The sequence below is a fragment of the Crinia signifera genome, chromosome 3 (assembly GCF_055691185.1).
Source record: "Crinia signifera chromosome 3, ASM5569118v1, whole genome shotgun sequence".
Lineage (NCBI taxonomy): Eukaryota > Metazoa > Chordata > Amphibia > Anura > Myobatrachidae > Crinia > Crinia signifera.
In genome coordinates this window covers 245359953-245377173 of record NC_139219.1, presented here as the reverse complement: position 1 = coordinate 245377173, position 17221 = coordinate 245359953, and the positions used below count along the sequence as shown (strand labels likewise).

At 44.2% G+C, this 17221-nt stretch overlaps 1 protein-coding gene across 1 annotated transcript in view; it reads left to right on the top strand.

Annotated features, from left to right (window-relative positions):
* The first annotated feature begins 12511 nt into the window (after nucleotides 1–12511).
* Nucleotides 12512–17221, top strand: part of SAMD7 (sterile alpha motif domain containing 7) — a 61429-nt gene continuing 56719 nt past the window's right edge. The window contains exon 1 of the mRNA XM_083174748.1: nucleotides 12512–12524. The gene's annotated coding sequence lies outside the window, so the exon portion shown is untranslated. The remainder of the gene's footprint in view (nucleotides 12525–17221) is intronic.

The following is a 17221-nucleotide window of genomic DNA, read 5'->3' as shown; positions in this document are numbered from 1 at the left end:
AAGAACGTGCTCCCATCACCAAGGATACAATGTAAACAATAGAGGAGTCACGGCTGTCAGACTGCTGCAGGCGCCTACTACTGCAGCTTCATCGCACACTGTTATAAAAATACAGAAAGTACAAAAAGCATGTTAGACAAAATACACAAAGACAATATACATAGAGCAAGTATTAGGTAAATAGTAGCAACACAAATGAGTTTTATAACAGGACAGAAATACCAGAGTATTCATTAAGTCCGTGGGGTGCTACTGTGCCTAGACGGATGATCCATCTAGCCTCACATCTCATAAGGGCTGATCCACGATCACCCCCACGAAGCGTGGGGGGGATGTGATCGATCATCCTATATTTGATGGAGGTGGCATTATGTTTATGGGTCACAAAGTGACGTGCTACCGGCTAGTCACTTTTGCCAGACAACAGAGCTTTTTTAATGGCGGATCTATGTCCAGCCATACGTTCTTTGAACGTACGCTCTGTTTTCCCAATATACGATAATCCGCAGGGGCAGATTATTTGGTAGACCGTATATTGGGAATTGCAGGATAGGGTATGACGTATCTCCATTTTTTTGCCTGTTTGGGGGTGATTGAATGTGGGCCCAGGGATCATGAACTGGCAGGTTATGCAGGTACAGCGAATGCAACCAAGTATGCGGGATTTAGGGGCAGTTATATTGGGTGCTGCATCAGATTTCACCAGCATGTCTCTGATGTTTCTCGATCTTTTATAACTCGTGAGAAGTTTGGAGTTATGTATGCCAATGTCCGGATCCGATTGGACCAGCGGCCAGTATTTGTGGGCAATACGATTTATGTTGGGGCTCATTTGATGGTAGGTAGATACCCATGGAATCACTTCCAGGGTAGCTGGGTTGATGGTTTTCTCAACTAGCAGATCTTCACGTTTAAGTTGCATGACCTTATGTTTGGTGGACATAAGCTCATTAATCAGGTAACCCCTGGCAATAAATTTATCAGCCATACTATCCATTTGCGCAGATGCCTCAACAGGATCAGATACAATGCGCTTCACACGGAGCATCTGTGAGTGTGGCAGACTTCTCACAGAAGCGCGAGGGTGACAACTGGAATATAATAAAGCATTATTTCGGTCGGTGGGCTTGGTATAGAGGCAGGTGGTGATTTCCCCATCATTGAGTTTTATAAGTACATCCAAAAAATGTATTTGGTGTTGGTCAACATTATAAGTAAATTTTATAGGACTGGGGGATGCATTATGTGCATCAATGTACTCACAGAGTATCAATGGTGGCCCTTTCCAGAAAATTAACAGATCATCGATATATCGATGGTAACAGATGATATTGGATGATATAGTGGCATTGTTGAAAAAGAAATCCTGTTCAAAACTAAACATAAAAATATTGGCATATGAGGGAGCTACCGCCGCCCCCATAGCCACGCCCACTAGCTGTAGATAGAATTTAGAATTGTACAGGAAAAAGTTTTTTGTAAGTATGATGTTCATAAGGTCAGCAACAAGGCCAATGTCTGGCCCCCCATAGGTACTGGAGTTACAAAGAAACGTCCGCAAAGCAGATAACCCATCTGCATGGGGAATAGTAGTGTATAAGGAGCATACATCAATAGTGAACATGTAAATCAACTCATCAGACAACCTCAGGCTATTTAAGGACCGTAACAGTGCTGTAGTATCCTGTAAGTATCTAGGATGGGCCCGTATACTGGGCTGCAGGATACTATCAAGATACACAGATAGGGGTTGCATCAGGGATATATATATATATATATATATATATATATATACTGTATATATATATATATATATATATATATATATATATATATATTTTTATTATTTATATACATTTGGTCTATCTATAATACTTTAACTGACTTGGCATATACTGGGTCACCTAAGTGTCCATCTCCGTGCTTTGCTCCGCCCCCTCTGGAAACCCCCTTCTGAAAATCCTGCGTTTGCCCCTGCCCATATGTTTCTTAAGATGCAGGTTGCTGAGTTCTATTAGCATCTTTTACTCAACTCTAAATCAGGCCCATAATGTACAAATATAAATATTATTATTTTGAGTGCCAAGTGAATTTGTCAAAATATGTGTGAAAATCAAACAAACATTTTTTTTCATGGTAATGACCTATAATGCAGAGGTGTAAAGGCCCCCATACACTAGCCGATTTTGGTCAGATTTCGGCCAGATCAGTCGGATCTGGCCGAAATCGGACCAAAATCGGCTAGTTTTGATGTCCCCTCAGATCCGATGCGCGGTCCCGTGCGCATCGGATCTGCGTCGGGTGGTCGGACCTGCTGCACGTCCGACCACCCGACTTGGGACCTAGTGGGGCGGCGCGGCGGTGGAGGGAGCAGGGGGGGCTGGGGACGCTGCGGGGGACACAGGCGGCATAGAGCCGGGCAGGGGGAGCCGGGAGCTGTCAGTACTGAAAAAAAAAAAAAAGCCCATACAATGAATGGGCGGCCTGTGATTGGCTTAGCGCTCTCTCAGCCAGTCAGCAATTGGCTGAGAGAGCGCTCAGCCAATCACAGGCTGCCCATTTATTGTATAGGCTTTTTTTTTTTAGCACTGACAGCTCCCGGCTCTATGCCGCCTGTGTCCCCCACAGCGTCCCCAGCCCCCCCTGCTCCCACCAGCAGCCCTGCTCTGTAGCTCCCCCCCCCCCCCCTGCTCCCCGGGTTTTTTACATGTGATAAATCGAGACGATTTATCACATGTAAAAAATGGCACATCAAGTGCCAATCTAATCAAGCTCCCCCGGGGAGCAGCCGGGGAAGCTCAGGGGGAAGTCGGGGGCGACCATATTCCCAGCGCTTTTACATGAAATTGCACCCGTGTGTACTCACCTTTAAGGGCCGTACACACGTTTGGATTTTTGGCCATTTTCGATTCGATTTTGCTTATAGGAGCAAAATCAGATCGAATCCTGTAAGAAATCGTTTCGGTTTGTTGTTCCTTTCGATCTAAATTCGATTCGATGCGCGCTCCTGTTTTCGCCAAATCGAACAAAAAAATCCTCTATGCAGCCAAGGAAATCTCGAAAGGGATCTAGTAAATCGAATGTGTTTTTGTTGTTTTCGATTGGAATTCGATTCGATTTCGATTGAGCATTAGATATGAGTCATGCAGCCACTCCCCTGCCTACCATTTTGGTTTCTCACTTTATTTAAAGAAGGTTGCAGATCGAAGGGATATAGAAAGTAGAACGAAATCGAAATCGAATCGATTGCACAAAAAAAAAGGAAAAATCGAAAGGTGGTGGAGGGGGGGAATCGAAATCGGATCAACATCGAATCGAAATCGATTCGAAGTCGATGCGTGTGTACGGCCCTTGTGATGGACAAAACCATGTGCACTACAGGTGAGGCAGGTGTTACTTGTGCAGAGATAATTAGATTTGGGTGGGGTTTTACACCTGCCTCACCTGCAGTGCACATGGTTTTGTCCATCTAAGAAATAGAGCCGAATTATACTCACCGATAATTCCTTTTTCTTCCTAGAGATCCCATGGCAGCCATAACATTGGGATGTATCCCTTTCCCCATAGATCAGACAGGAGTTTTTTCTCTAGGACCGCCCACCTTGGGTATAACAGCCTCCTCCTCCTTAGCCTCAGTGTCTTTTGAGTGTCTCCGTAACCTGGAGAAAAAACACAATAATAACACGGGAGGGCAACAAGTGGCTGCCATGGGATCTCTAGGAAGAAAAAGGAATTATCGGTGAGTATAATTCGGCTCTTTCTTCTACGATCCCCATGGCAGCCATAACATTGGGACATACCCAAGTAAACCACACGGGAGGGATAGCTGTATTATATTTACTTATGGCGATGTCAGTCCGGCTGACATAGCTCCTTGCAGCACATGGTTCCCAAAGTGGGCAGTAGATACGTTGAGTGCGTAATGGTTAGAGAATGTATGGACTGACGACCAGGTAGCCGCTCTACAGATCTCTGTAACTGACGCCTTCGCCTTATTTGCCCATGATGTGGAGACTGCCCGAGTCGAGTGTGCCTGGACGATCGGAGGTGCCACCTTGTTCTCCTCTTTGTAGGCAAATAAGATAATTTCTCTTATCCACCTAGAAATCGTTTGCTTCACAGGTGCTCCTCCTTTCTTTATTCCTTCAGGAATTACAAATAAGTGTTTGGAGGTTCTAAATGTCTTGGTTCTTTCCAAGTATATGGATATGGCCCTCACCAGGTCCAAGTTATGCCACATTTCCTCCTCATCACTCTGAGGATTTGGATAAAACTCGGGAAGGGTTATCTCCTGATTAAGGTGAAATCTAGAGATTACCTTAGGTAAGAACTGCGGGTGTGTCCTCAGCACCACCCTGTCTGGGAACACTACAAGATAGGGTTCCTCAATCCACAGCGCCTGTAGTTCACTCACTCTCCTCGCAGAGGTGACTGCTACGAGAAAAAACACTTTCCAGTTAAGCAGTTTGAGCGGAATGTCCGTGAGTGGTTCGAATGGATGCTTGGCTAGTACTGTCAGAAGTAGGTTCAAGTCCCAGGGGGCTACTATCGATTTGATTGGGGGTCTGACTCTCTTCATGGCTCTGCTGAACCTCTTTACCACCTTTTCTTCCGCCAATGGTCTGTCTAGTAGGACACTTAAAGCTGATACCTGTGCTTTAATAGTGGCAGTTGCCAGACCTAGAAGAAATCCATCAAAGAGGAACTGTAATACCTCTCCAGTGGAGATCTTACCGTAGTCCCCTGAGAACTGCCCCCATTCAATGAATTTCATCCATGTTCTGTAGTACGCTAGAGAAGAAACATCTTTTCTGGCTTTCAGCATCATGTCCGTGACCTGTGAAGAGAGATTATGCTTCCTTAGTATTTGCCGCTCAATCTCCACGCCCTTAGACATAATGTCGCGGGTTCTGAGTGTAGTACTGGGCCTTGTCTCAGCAAGTCCGGTCTGTTGGGTAGCTCCCATGGTTTCTGCACTGATAGCCTCATGGCGTTTGAGAACCAGCCCCTCCGTGGCCAGTATGGTAGGATTGCCACTAGGTCTGCCTTGTCCTCTCGTACCTTCTTTATCACCCTGTTTATCAAGGGAAAAGGTGGGAATATGTACCCTAGTTTGAATTGCCATCTGATTGTGAAGGCATCCAATGTTGCTGCTTGGGCATGATAATATTTTGAGCAGAATGTCCTCACCTTCTTGTTGGCATAGGTAGCCATCAGGTCCACTTCCGGGACTCCGAATCTCTGTACGATCTCCCTGAACACCTCTTCGTTCAGTTCCCATTCTCCCGGATCTAGTAGCTTTCGACTCAGGAAATCTGCTACCACGTTCCTCCTTCCTGGTATGTATACTGCTGAAATCGAGAGAAGATATTTCTCCGCCCATACCATAATATCCTGTGATATTCTCATCAGTTTTCTGCTTCTGGTGCCTCCCTGATGATTTATATGTGAGACCACCGTGACATTGTCTGACATAATTCTGACATGATTCCCCTCTGTGTAATTCTTCAGTAGCCTTACTGCTTCCCAGACCGCTTGAAGTTCTCTTACATTCGAGGAATTCATTGTTTCTTCTAGGGACCATATTCCTTGCACTGATGCATTCTTCATATGCGCTCCCCAGCCAGTTAGACTGGCATCTGTAGTTACTACCACATATCTTGGACTCTCTAGACTGGACCTTCTTCTCTCCAGATCCCTTGTCCACCACAAAATGGATCTTCTTACTGATTCGTTCAGTGTGATAAGCTGATGGTCCCTGTATCCTCTTCGGATCAGAGGTAACAGGTACCCTTGTAGACCTCTCATATTTGCCTGAGCCCAAGGTATAATCTTTATGCAGGACGTCATCATGCCCAGCAATTGTACAGCCATCAGAAATGTCACCTTCTTCGAATACAGGACCTTTTCTATCATCTCCTGGATTCTTATACATCTCTCTGGTGATAGAGCAATGTTGAAATTCACAGTGTCTATCAGGACCCCCAGGAACTGAATATTTTGACTTGGTAGAAGGTTGCTCTTGGTTTCGTTTACAACCCAGCCGTGCCTCCGTAGTGTTGATAGTGTCAACTCTAGACTTTGTAGGACTTCTACTTCCGAATCCCCTACGATTAGCAGATCGTCCAGGTATGGCCAAATCAGGACTCCCTGTTTCCTTAGTTCTGCAATCAAGGTTACCAGAACCTTCGTGAAGACCCTCGGAGATGTTCTTAGCCCAAAGGGCAGGCAAGCAAACTGGAAATGCCTGTTTGACACTGCGAACCTGAGGAACCTTCTGTGGTATCTGTTTACTGGGATGTGATAGTAGGCGTCCTTTAGGTCTATTGACGCTAGGAACGCTCCCTTCCTTATCCCAGTTAGAATGGATGACAGACTTTCCATCCTGAATTTTATCTTCTTTATATTCAGGTTGAGATCCCTCAGATCCAGGATTGTCCTGTATTCTCCATTGGGTTTCTTCACTAGAAATAAGTTCGAGTAGAAGCCTCTCTTGTGTTGTAGCCTGGGAACTTCCTCTATGGCGTTTATTTGTAAGAGTTGCTCTATCTTTATTTTCAGCTCTCTTCTTTCTTCCTTCAATATAGGTGTTCTGGATTTCAAAAACCGGTCTTGTCTCGGGTGACATGCAAACTCTATTGAATAACCCCTCTGAATTATATTCAGGACCCATCTGTCTCCAATCGTCCTTTTCCAGACCTCTGGGAAATTCAATAGTCTTGCACCTATCTTGATGTTTAGTGGATAGTCATAGCCTTCCACCTCTGTCCGACTGAGATTTTCCTCGGTAAGGCTGGCGAAAGGACTGACGGGAAAGATTAGGGTTCCCTCTTCTATAGTATGGCTTTCCAGGCCTGTAGGTTCTTGCGTCCTTAAAGGACGGTTTAGGTGTTCCCGGATAGGGAAACCTATTCCTTCTATCCTGCGGCAGCCGGACAGATTTTCCGCCAGACAGTTTCTGTATCATGGCGTCGAGTTTAGACCCAAATAAGTAATTTCCCTCGAAGGGTAACGCTGTCAGTTTGTTTTTGGAATTTGCGTCGGCACTCCAAGGCTTTAGCCACAGCGCTCGTCTTGCAGTTACTCCGGCTGCCATGGATTTTGATGCGAACGATACCGAGTCCAGTGACGCTTCACACAGGTAGTCAATAGATTTCTGCATAATCTCTAAACTGCGTAAGATATATGCTTTAGATATTTTATCTTCTACATCCGTATGTAGGTTTGCTGCCCAGAGCCTCAGAGCACGGGATACTGAAGCAATAGCGACTGATGACCTGAGCGCCCCTGAAGATGCAGTATGTACCTTTCTTAAGGCTGTTTCCACCTTCTTATCCATTGAATCCTTGAAGGCCGCTGCATCTTCCACCGGTATTGTAGACCTTGACGTGAGCTCCGCCACCGCTGCGTCTACCTTAGGGATCTTGCACCACGCCATGAATTCTTCATCCTTATATGGATACATTTTATCCACTCTGTTACTAAGGGTGAGTTTCTTGTCAACGTTCACCCACTCTTTAGCGATTATTTCCCTTACTACCTTATTAACTGGGAAGGACCTCCCCTTCTTTGATCTATCCTCAAATAGCGGTCCTTTTCCGTAGAAGTACCTGTAGGATCTTGGTAGTTCATTGCCTTGTATATGTTCTTTAGCACGCTCTCCACTATATCAAGGTTGAAGGATCTATCCTCCTCTATTTCCCCTGACTCATCAGTGGAATTCTTAGCTGGTTCATCCATGCCGGATGAACCCTCCTCCTGGCTCAGGCCCGCCTGAGACCTGGACCTCTTGGCTGTCTGTGACTGGACAAATTCATGCTTAGACACAAAGTTCTGTTTCATCCAAGCCATCAATTCTTTTAGTATCTCCGTATGCTCAGATTTCTTTGTCACCTCTCTTATGGGCTCCTTATGTCTTATCTCACATTCCTCACATAGTGACTTGTTTTGACTCGCAGAAAACACCTTATCACATGACATGCAATTAGATTCAATGTATTTCTTCTTAGAGAGCCTTTTCTTTGGCACAGGGGTAACTTCTGTAGGCACACTATAAGAGATAATGGATATACTAAGTAGCTAGAAATAAAAGACATCTAATGCCCCAAAAACACTAAGGGCTTACCTCATAGGGGCACTGTCCAGCTTAGGGGAAGAAGGCACTTCCATCTCAGCCATCGTTTCTGCAGCCCAGCGTGATGCCCTGCACAGCGCTGTCTGCTGTGTTTAAATATGGCGCCTTAACCCTTCATTGCTGCGCCAGACGCATTCGGGATGGCCAAGCGGAACAGACGTTTCCTGCACTGTTTCCGGGGACACGTTTTGTGTGCGCACACTAGCGTTGCTTTGGGCGGAAGTAGACGCCGCCGCGTACTTCCGCCCTACAGTGCCTAGCCCCGCAGCGTGCAGTCGCGGCTTACAGCTGGGACTGCCGCTTGACTCACCCACGCTGCTTCTCCACAGCGTCTGTACCTCTGCGCCGTCAGCCTGCAGCGTCTCCGCCCTGCGGCCACCATGTATTCCAGGCGGCTGAGAACATACCTTGCTCTAGACTGGTGTCTAACAGGTATTTGGCTGGGCATATAAACGGGTGTTTACGCGTAGGGGTATAGATAAATCTGGTCCCCCTCGCATGCTCTCCTTCCCACATGATAAGAGGTAGCCCTGCTTTAGAAAGTAAAATAAACTAACTCCTACTCTGTCCTCTCTAACGGAGACAGGAAAAAAAGACACTGAGGCTAAGGAGGAGGAGGCTGTTATACCCAAGGTGGGCGGTCCTAGAGAAAAAACTCCTGTCTGATCTATGGGGAAAGGGATACATCCCAATGTTATGGCTGCCATGGGGATCGTAGAAGAAATTTTGTCAGAAAGAGTGAACTAGAATAAGGGCCTCAGTTCCTGCTGGAGCCTGCTGAAAAATAGCCCTGGTTACAGTGTTTTTTAATTTTTTTCTTTTCAAATGTAACATGCCAACACTATCGCCCTAGTGTATGGGGGCCTTAAGTTCATCCAATTTGCCCAGAGGCAAGTTGGAATTTTAATGCCCCCCTCCCCTTAAAAATAAAAAAGGTGTACCAATAGCCACTGGGTCTGGGTCAGACTTATGAGATTCAGCTGTGTGCACTATGAATCGACATTCCATCTCACAGTCCAGCAGAAGTGAAAGGTGAACCATTTCTTGCTGCAGCGCAGGCTGAGCGGTACCAGGCAGGAGCAGTCCTGTCCCCTGTAACAGATGTAAGCAGGGCTCCTGGGACTGAGCAGCAGCAGGTGTGCCACAAAGTTCATTGGAAGAGTAGCGGTCACGCTTGGATTCCACTATGAACCACCCACGTGTTGCGATCTACAGCTTGAATATCCCTTATTCAAAATGCTCAGGAGCAGAAGCATTTTTTTAATAACAAATTATTCCATATTTCTAAATATGTTTTTAAGGTGTCTTGCATTTATGTTGTATAAACACATGAAATACACACAAATAGATTTTTTTGTGCATGAAACAAGGTTTCAAAACATGAAACAAAGGTTGTGAACTATCTAAAGATACACTGAGGCGATTTGGTCCGATTTCGGCTGATTGTGACCAATTGGCACGTTAAATCGGACCAAATCGCCCCTCCATGACATGCCGTTGGGTCCGATGCGCGGTCCTGTACGCATCGGACCTGTCATCAGCAGTGTTCTGTGTTCAGCAGTGTTCTGACACCAGCAGTGTTCTGACACCTAATACAGTTGGGATGGATCGCATGCGTCCCTGCTTCCCGCCCACCTGCCTCGCTGCCAGGTGGTCAGACCACCCGTTCCTCCTGGCAGCGAGGCGGGCGGGAAGCAGGGACGCATGCAATCCATCACAACGGTATCAGGTGTCAGAACACTGCTGCGAGACGTTGCAGCAGTGTATGGGCACCTTTAGGCACTGAATTTGAATATAAGCAATCTTTTTCTTGCAATTAAATAGTGCCAGCTATCTATCATGTCCTCAGTAGTGCCTGTTAGGTATCCTGTCCCCAGTAATGTCAGTTACAGATGTTCCCAGTAGCACTTTTAGCAAAAATAAATCAAAATACATTCTGGGCGCAATGGTTTTCAGAATAATCTGGATAAGGGATTCTCAACTTGTACTCTATGCAGTGCCCCTTTCATTTATTTATTTATGTACAGTTTCTTATATAGTGCAGCAGATTCCGTTGCGCTTTACAATAGTAGACAGCGATAGAACAAACTGGGTAACGACAGACAGACTTGGAGGTAGGAGGGCCCTGCTGCAAGCTTATGGCGTGTATGGGTCATAGGGTCGACAAGAGGAAGGTCGACATGCATTGTGTCGACCACTGAAGGTTGACATGCATCAAGGCCGATACCTCAGAAGGTCGACATGGGGTTATTTTGACAGGATTATTAAATTGACACAACCATTAGATCGACATGAGCAAGGTTGACATGGGGTTTTTACTTTTATTTGTCCCGACATGACAGTCGACATGGACACCGTAATGTTGCAACGCGTCCCCTCGCATAGCTCGCTGCGCTGGCCATGCTTAGGAACACTATTTTCTTCTCCCAGTATGCCCTAGTGGATAGTAGGGTATGAAATGCTGCCTGATGGCACATGTTGGCTCAAAATAAAGTGAAAAACACCACGTCGACCTTTTAACTGTCCCATGTCAACCTAATGCATGTGTCGACCGAACCCTATATCAACCTTCAGATATGTCGACCTACTGTAACGACTGTATACCTTTATGGCTTGGAGCCCGGAGGCAGGTGACTCCATTGCCCCTGCAGTAATGTTTACCTTATATAAGAAATACAATCTTCAGGCAAGGTGCCTCACTCTACTACTGCTGTGCTCAGCACACTTTACCGGAGTCCATGTGGATGGCACAGTATGAAAAGTTTAATTAAATATATATTTTTAATGATGTCGACCCTTTCATGTGTCGACAAGTTGACTATTTGACCCTATGCATGTCAACCATATTGTGTCGACTTATTTACTGTTGACATATTATCCGGATACCCATAATAGGTATGCACTAGTACTGGGGTAATCAAACTCGGTCCTCAGGACCCCACACAGTTTACGCTTTCCTGGTCACCCGACAGGTGCATTTATTACTCATTGACACATTTTAAAAGATACACAGGTGTAACTATTATCACTTGTGATTCTGTGAGACCTGCAAAACATGCCCTTTGTGGGGTCCTAAGGAACGAGATTGAGAACCTGTGCACTAGTAGTAAGCTGCACTCTTTTTCTGACCAGAGGGATGTCATTGGGATTCTTGTTGCAGTCAATTGAGGGTGTGGGGCTTTTGGACCCCACAGAAATGTTTTCACCAGAAATATAGAGAAACCATAGAGCCACTGGTGTATGGCATATCGCCATAGAAGAGTAATGTGGAGGATCCAGACCAGTTTTTGGAGCAGAAGCAGAAGCCAGGTGTGTAATCGGTAGCACCTGTGATTTCCTGATATAAGTGTTTCCAGGGCAGATGCTCTTGATTGTGGATTAGCTGCCCAAGTGATAGGCCGGGGTGTGGTCTATGGTAGGGGCCACTGGAGCATTTGCAAGAGTGTGTTTATGCTGTGATTACCTGTATAATACTGCCTGTAACTACGCCACTTGCCTATGAAATTCATCTGGTATGCTGTGACCTGCTAGACAAAATAAAGATCAAAGTCTTTATTTGAATGCCCGGTACTTATGTAGTATCTGGGCGTCCGGTTTAGAAATTGGGTCGGATCGGTAGCATCGCATCGCATGCGACCAAATCGTATGCGATGCGATGGTCCCGATTTTTCCATAGGATTCAATGTTAAAATGGTCTGAGTCCATTTAAACATAGAATTCAATGGGAAAAAAGGGGTCCTTTTCCTTTCCCCACTATCCAAGTGGGCATGGAGTTGGATATAAACCTGTGGCGAGCGGACACAGAATACTTTTTAAGAAATCTGCGTCCCCTCGCGGGGCTCGCCACGCTTCGGGCTCGGTGGCTCGCTACACTCGCCACAGGTTTATATCCAACTCCATGCCCACTTGGATAGTGGGGAAATGAACAGGACCTTGTTAACATTGAATCCTATGCAAAACCGCATCGAATCGCATCGCTCTAGCATATTGTCTGTTTTCATCAGTTATTTTATTTACCATTGTTACCAACTTGATAAAAACAGGTAACAGCATTAAATGAGAGCCTCTGTTAGAAGTAGCCTTTTATGAATGTACCAAAATAATCCTATTTGTTACCTATATAGTGCGTGGAATGTGTTACTGTAACGTACTGGATTATCAGACTTCTCCTAATAGTGATGAAATTGGCACACGAGTATATGACAGTCCAATGGCAATCCAATACGTTTCTCCAATCTGAAAACTGGTTTCTGTCTGTTAATCCGGGTACAACAAACCTTTTAATCTGCTCTTTTCATGTGAAGGAAGTAGAGGACAAGACAGGCTCATGACAGCCATCTCAGAGGAACTAATTTGACTTGCTCTCAGTTGGACAGATCATCCTGTAAATGTAAGTACAACAATTATTATTTATTTCAGTCAATCCTAGAAGGAATTTTTACAGAACCAGCAGACATTAGAAATACTCTACCATTTGAATTATGATTGCTGACATGTGGGAAATTGATCATAATAAAACAATAGCAATTTTTGGATTGACGTGTAATTGTTTTTATAGTTCAAAAGAAAATTCACTTTAAAAAACGTCCTACCAGATAAATAAGACTTTCCTACACCTCTGGGACACACTGCCTGAATACAAGTAATAAAGTTTTAACCTGTCAGATTATTTATAACGTTTTCTAATATAAATCATACAAATAATATTGACTAGACAAAAAAAATCTTCTGTTGGACAATAGTAGCATTTTGGTGGTGGTCTCTGCTTTGGAACTAATCCAGCATCAACCTTCACATGCTGCTCGGTGCTTTCTGTGTCTGAGTAGATGCCACACAGAGACTCTTAGACTAATGCCCTTTTAGTGTTATGGTCAGGACAAACTCATCCCGGAACAAGCGAGATTGGCTGTACTGCTGTGCAATTCTATGATATCTCATTCTGTCCTTCATTTAACTGCGCCACATCTGCATGATATCTCCTGATTGGCTGTGCAGCTCGGCAAACCAGGAAATTGCATATATGACCCGTGGGAGTGGGTCATATATGTTCAGACTGTACAATCCTCACAATGGGGCAGATGTATTATCGTGCCCTTTTTGTTTAACCCCTTCATGACAGAGCCAGTTTGTGCCTTCATGACAGAGCCCTTTTTTTCAAATCTGACATGTCTCACTTAAGTGGGGATAACTTTTTTTTGCTTTTACTTATCCCAGTGATTTTGAGATTGTTTTTTCGTGACACATTGTACTTCAAATTAGTGGTAAATTTGGGTCGATACAGTCTGTGTTTTTTTGTGAAAAATACCAAAATATCGTGAAAAAATGGAAAATTTAGCAATTTGCAAAATGTTAAATTTTCTGCTTGTGAGACAAATAATCATACCACTCAAAATAGTTAATAACTAACATAGACCATATGTCTACTTTATGTTTCCATCATTATTTCAACTTCCTTTTAATTTTTTTGGACACTAGGAGGCTTACAATATGAATAGCAAATTCTCAAATTTTCATGAAAATTTCAAACACTGATTTTTTTAGGGACCAGTTCAGTTCTGATGTGACTTTGAGGGACTTGTATGTGAGACACCCCCATAAATGATGCCATTTCAAAAACTGCACCCCTCACAGTATTCAAAACAGCATTTTGGAAGTTTGTTAACCCTTTAGGTGTTTCACAGGAATTAAAACAAAGTGTAGGTGAAATTTCAAAATTTCTTTTTTTTTGCAGAGTTTCAATTTTAATACATTTTTCTAACGAATACAGTAGATTTTACTAGAGAAATGTGACTAAAAATTGATTCCCCCAATTCTTTTGTTTTCAAAAATATCCTATATGTGGCCCTAGTGTGCACGTTGACCAAACCACAGGCTTCATAATAGAAGGAGCACCTACTTGATTTTGGAGCCTCCTTTTTATGAGATTTTTTTTTAGGCACCATGTAGGTTTCTAGGCACCATAAGTGCTAAAAGTTAGGAACCTCCCCCACAAGTCACCCCATTTTGCAATCTACACCCCTCAGGGAATTCATCTAGGGGTATAGTGTACATTTCAAACCCCCAGGGGTTTCACCAATTTTGGTACAACTGGGATGTGAAAATGGAAAATTACATTTTTTTACACAAACATGCAGTTCTGGCTCAAAATTTTTCATTTTCACAAGGAATGAAGGAGACAAAGCACCCCAAAATCTGTGCCCCAATTTCTCCCGAGTACGGCAATGCCTCACATGTGACCAAAAAATACCAGTTGGGTGCATGGCAGGACTTAGAAGGGAAGGAGTGATTTTTGGATTTTGCAGCAAAGATTTTGGTGGAATGAATGGTGGGTGCTATGTTGCATTCGCAAGACTCCCAAAGCACCAATACAGTGGAACCCCCCCACAAGTCACCCCATTTTGCAAAGTACACCCCTCAGGGAATTCATCTAGGGGTATAGTGTACATTTCAAACCCCCAGGGGTTTCACCAATTTTGGTACAACTGGGATGTGAAAATGGAAAATTACATTTTTTTACACAAACATGCAGTTCTGGCTCAAAATTTTTCATTTTCACAAGGAATGAAGGAGACAAAGCACCCCAAAATCTGTGCCCCAATTTCTCCCGAGTACGGCAATGCCTCACATGTGACCAAAAAATACCAGTTGGGTGCATGGCAGGACTTAGAAGGGAAGGAGTGATTTTTGGATTTTGCAGCAAAGATTTTGGTGGAATGAATGGTGGGTGCTATGTTGCATTAGCAAGACTCCCAAAGCACCAATACAGTGGAACCCCCCCACAAGTCACCCCATTTTGCAAAGTACACCCCTCAGGGAATTCATCTAGGGGTATAGTGTACATTTCAAACCCCCAGGGGTTTCACCAATTTTGGTACAACTGGGATGTGAAAATGGAAAATTACATTTTTTTACACAAACATGCAGTTCTGGCTCAAAATTTTTCATTTTCACAAGGAATGAAGGAGACAAAGCACCCCAAAATCTGTGCCCCAATTTCTCCCGAGTACGGCAATGCCTCACATGTGACCAAAAAATACCAGTTGGGTGCATGGCAGGACTCAGAAGGGAAGGAGTGATTTTTGGATTTTGCAGCAAAGATTTTGGTGGAATGAATGGTGGGTGCTATGTTGCATTCGCAAGACTCCCAAAGCACCAATACAGTGGAACCCCCCCACAAGTCACCCCATTTTGCAAAGTACACCCCTCAGGGAATTCATCTAGGGGTATAGTGTACATTTCAAACCCCCAGGGGTTTCACCAATTTTGGTACAACTGGGATGTGAAAATGGAAAATTACATTTTTTTACACAAACATGCAGTTCTGGCTCAAAATTTTTCATTTTCACAAGGAATGAAGGAGACAAAGCACCCCAAAATCTGTGCCCCAATTTCTCCCGAGTACGGCAATGCCTCACATGTGACCAAAAAATACCAGTTGGGTGCATGGCAGGACTTAGAAGGGAAGGAGTGATTTTTGGATTTTGCAGCAAAGATTTTGGTGGAATGAATGGTGGGTGCTATGTTGCATTAGCAAGACTCCCAAAGCACCAATACAGTGGAACCCCCCCACAAGTCACCCCATTTTGCAAAGTACACCCCTCAGGGAATTCATCTAGGGGTATAGTGTACATTTCAAACCCCCAGGGGTTTCACCAATTTTGGTACAACTGGGATGTGAAAATGGAAAATTACATTTTTTTACACAAACATGCAGTTCTGGCTCAAAATTTTTCATTTTCACAAGGAATGAAGGAGACAAAGCACCCCAAAATCTGTGCCCCAATTTCTCCCGAGTACGGCAATGCCTCACATGTGACCAAAAAATACCAGTTGGGTGCATGGCAGGACTCAGAAGGGAAGGAGTGATTTTTGGATTTTGCAGCAAAGATTTTGGTGGAATGAATGGTGGGTGCTATGTTGCATTAGCAAGACTCCCAAAGCACCAATACAGTGGAACCCCCCCACAAGTCACCCCATTTTGCAAAGTACACCCCTCAGGGAATTCATCTAGGGGTATAGTGTACATTTCAAACCCCCAGGGGTTTCACCAATTTTGGTACAACTGGGATGTGAAAATGGAAAATTACATTTTTTTACACAAACATGCAGTTCTGGCTCAAAATTTTTCATTTTCACAAGGAATGAAGGAGACAAAGCACCCCAAAATCTGTGCCCCAATTTCTCCCGAGTACGGCAATGCCTCACATGTGACCAAAAAATACCAGTTGGGTGCATGGCAGGACTTAGAAGGGAAGGAGTGATTTTTGGATTTTGCAGCAAAGATTTTGGTGGAATGAATGGTGGGTGCTATGTTGCATTAGCAAGACTCCCAAAGCACCAATACAGTGGAACCCCCCCACAAGTCACCCCATTTTGCAAAGTACACCCCTCAGGGAATTCATCTAGGGGTATAGTGTACATTTCAAACCCCCAGGGGTTTCACCAATTTTGGTACAACTGGGATGTGAAAATGGAAAATTACATTTTTTTACACAAACATGCAGTTCTGGCTCAAAATTTTTCATTTTCACAAGGAATGAAGGAGACAAAGCACCCCAAAATCTGTGCCCCAATTTCTCCCGAGTACGGCAATGCCTCACATGTGACCAAAAAATACCAGTTGGGTGCATGGCAGGACTTAGAAGGGAAGGAGTGATTTTTGGATTTTGCAGCAAAGATTTTGGTGGAATGAATGGTGGGTGCTATGTTGCATTAGCAAGACTCCCAAAGCACCAATACAGTGGAACCCCCCCACAAGTGACCCCATTTTGCAAACTACACCCCTCAGGGAATTCATCTAGGGGTATAGTGTACATTTCAAACCCCCAGGGGTTTCATCAATTTTGGTACAACTGGGCAGTGAAAATGAAAAAAATACATTTTTTTACACAAAAATGTACTTCTGGCTCAAAATTTTTCATTTTCACAAGGAATGAAGGAGACAAAGCACCCCAAAATCTGTGCCCCCATTTCTCCAGAGTACGGCAATGCCTCACATGTGACCAAAAAATACCAGTTGGGTGCATGGCAGGACTCAGAAGGGAAGGAGTGATTTTTGGATTTTGCAGCACAGATTTTGGTGGAATG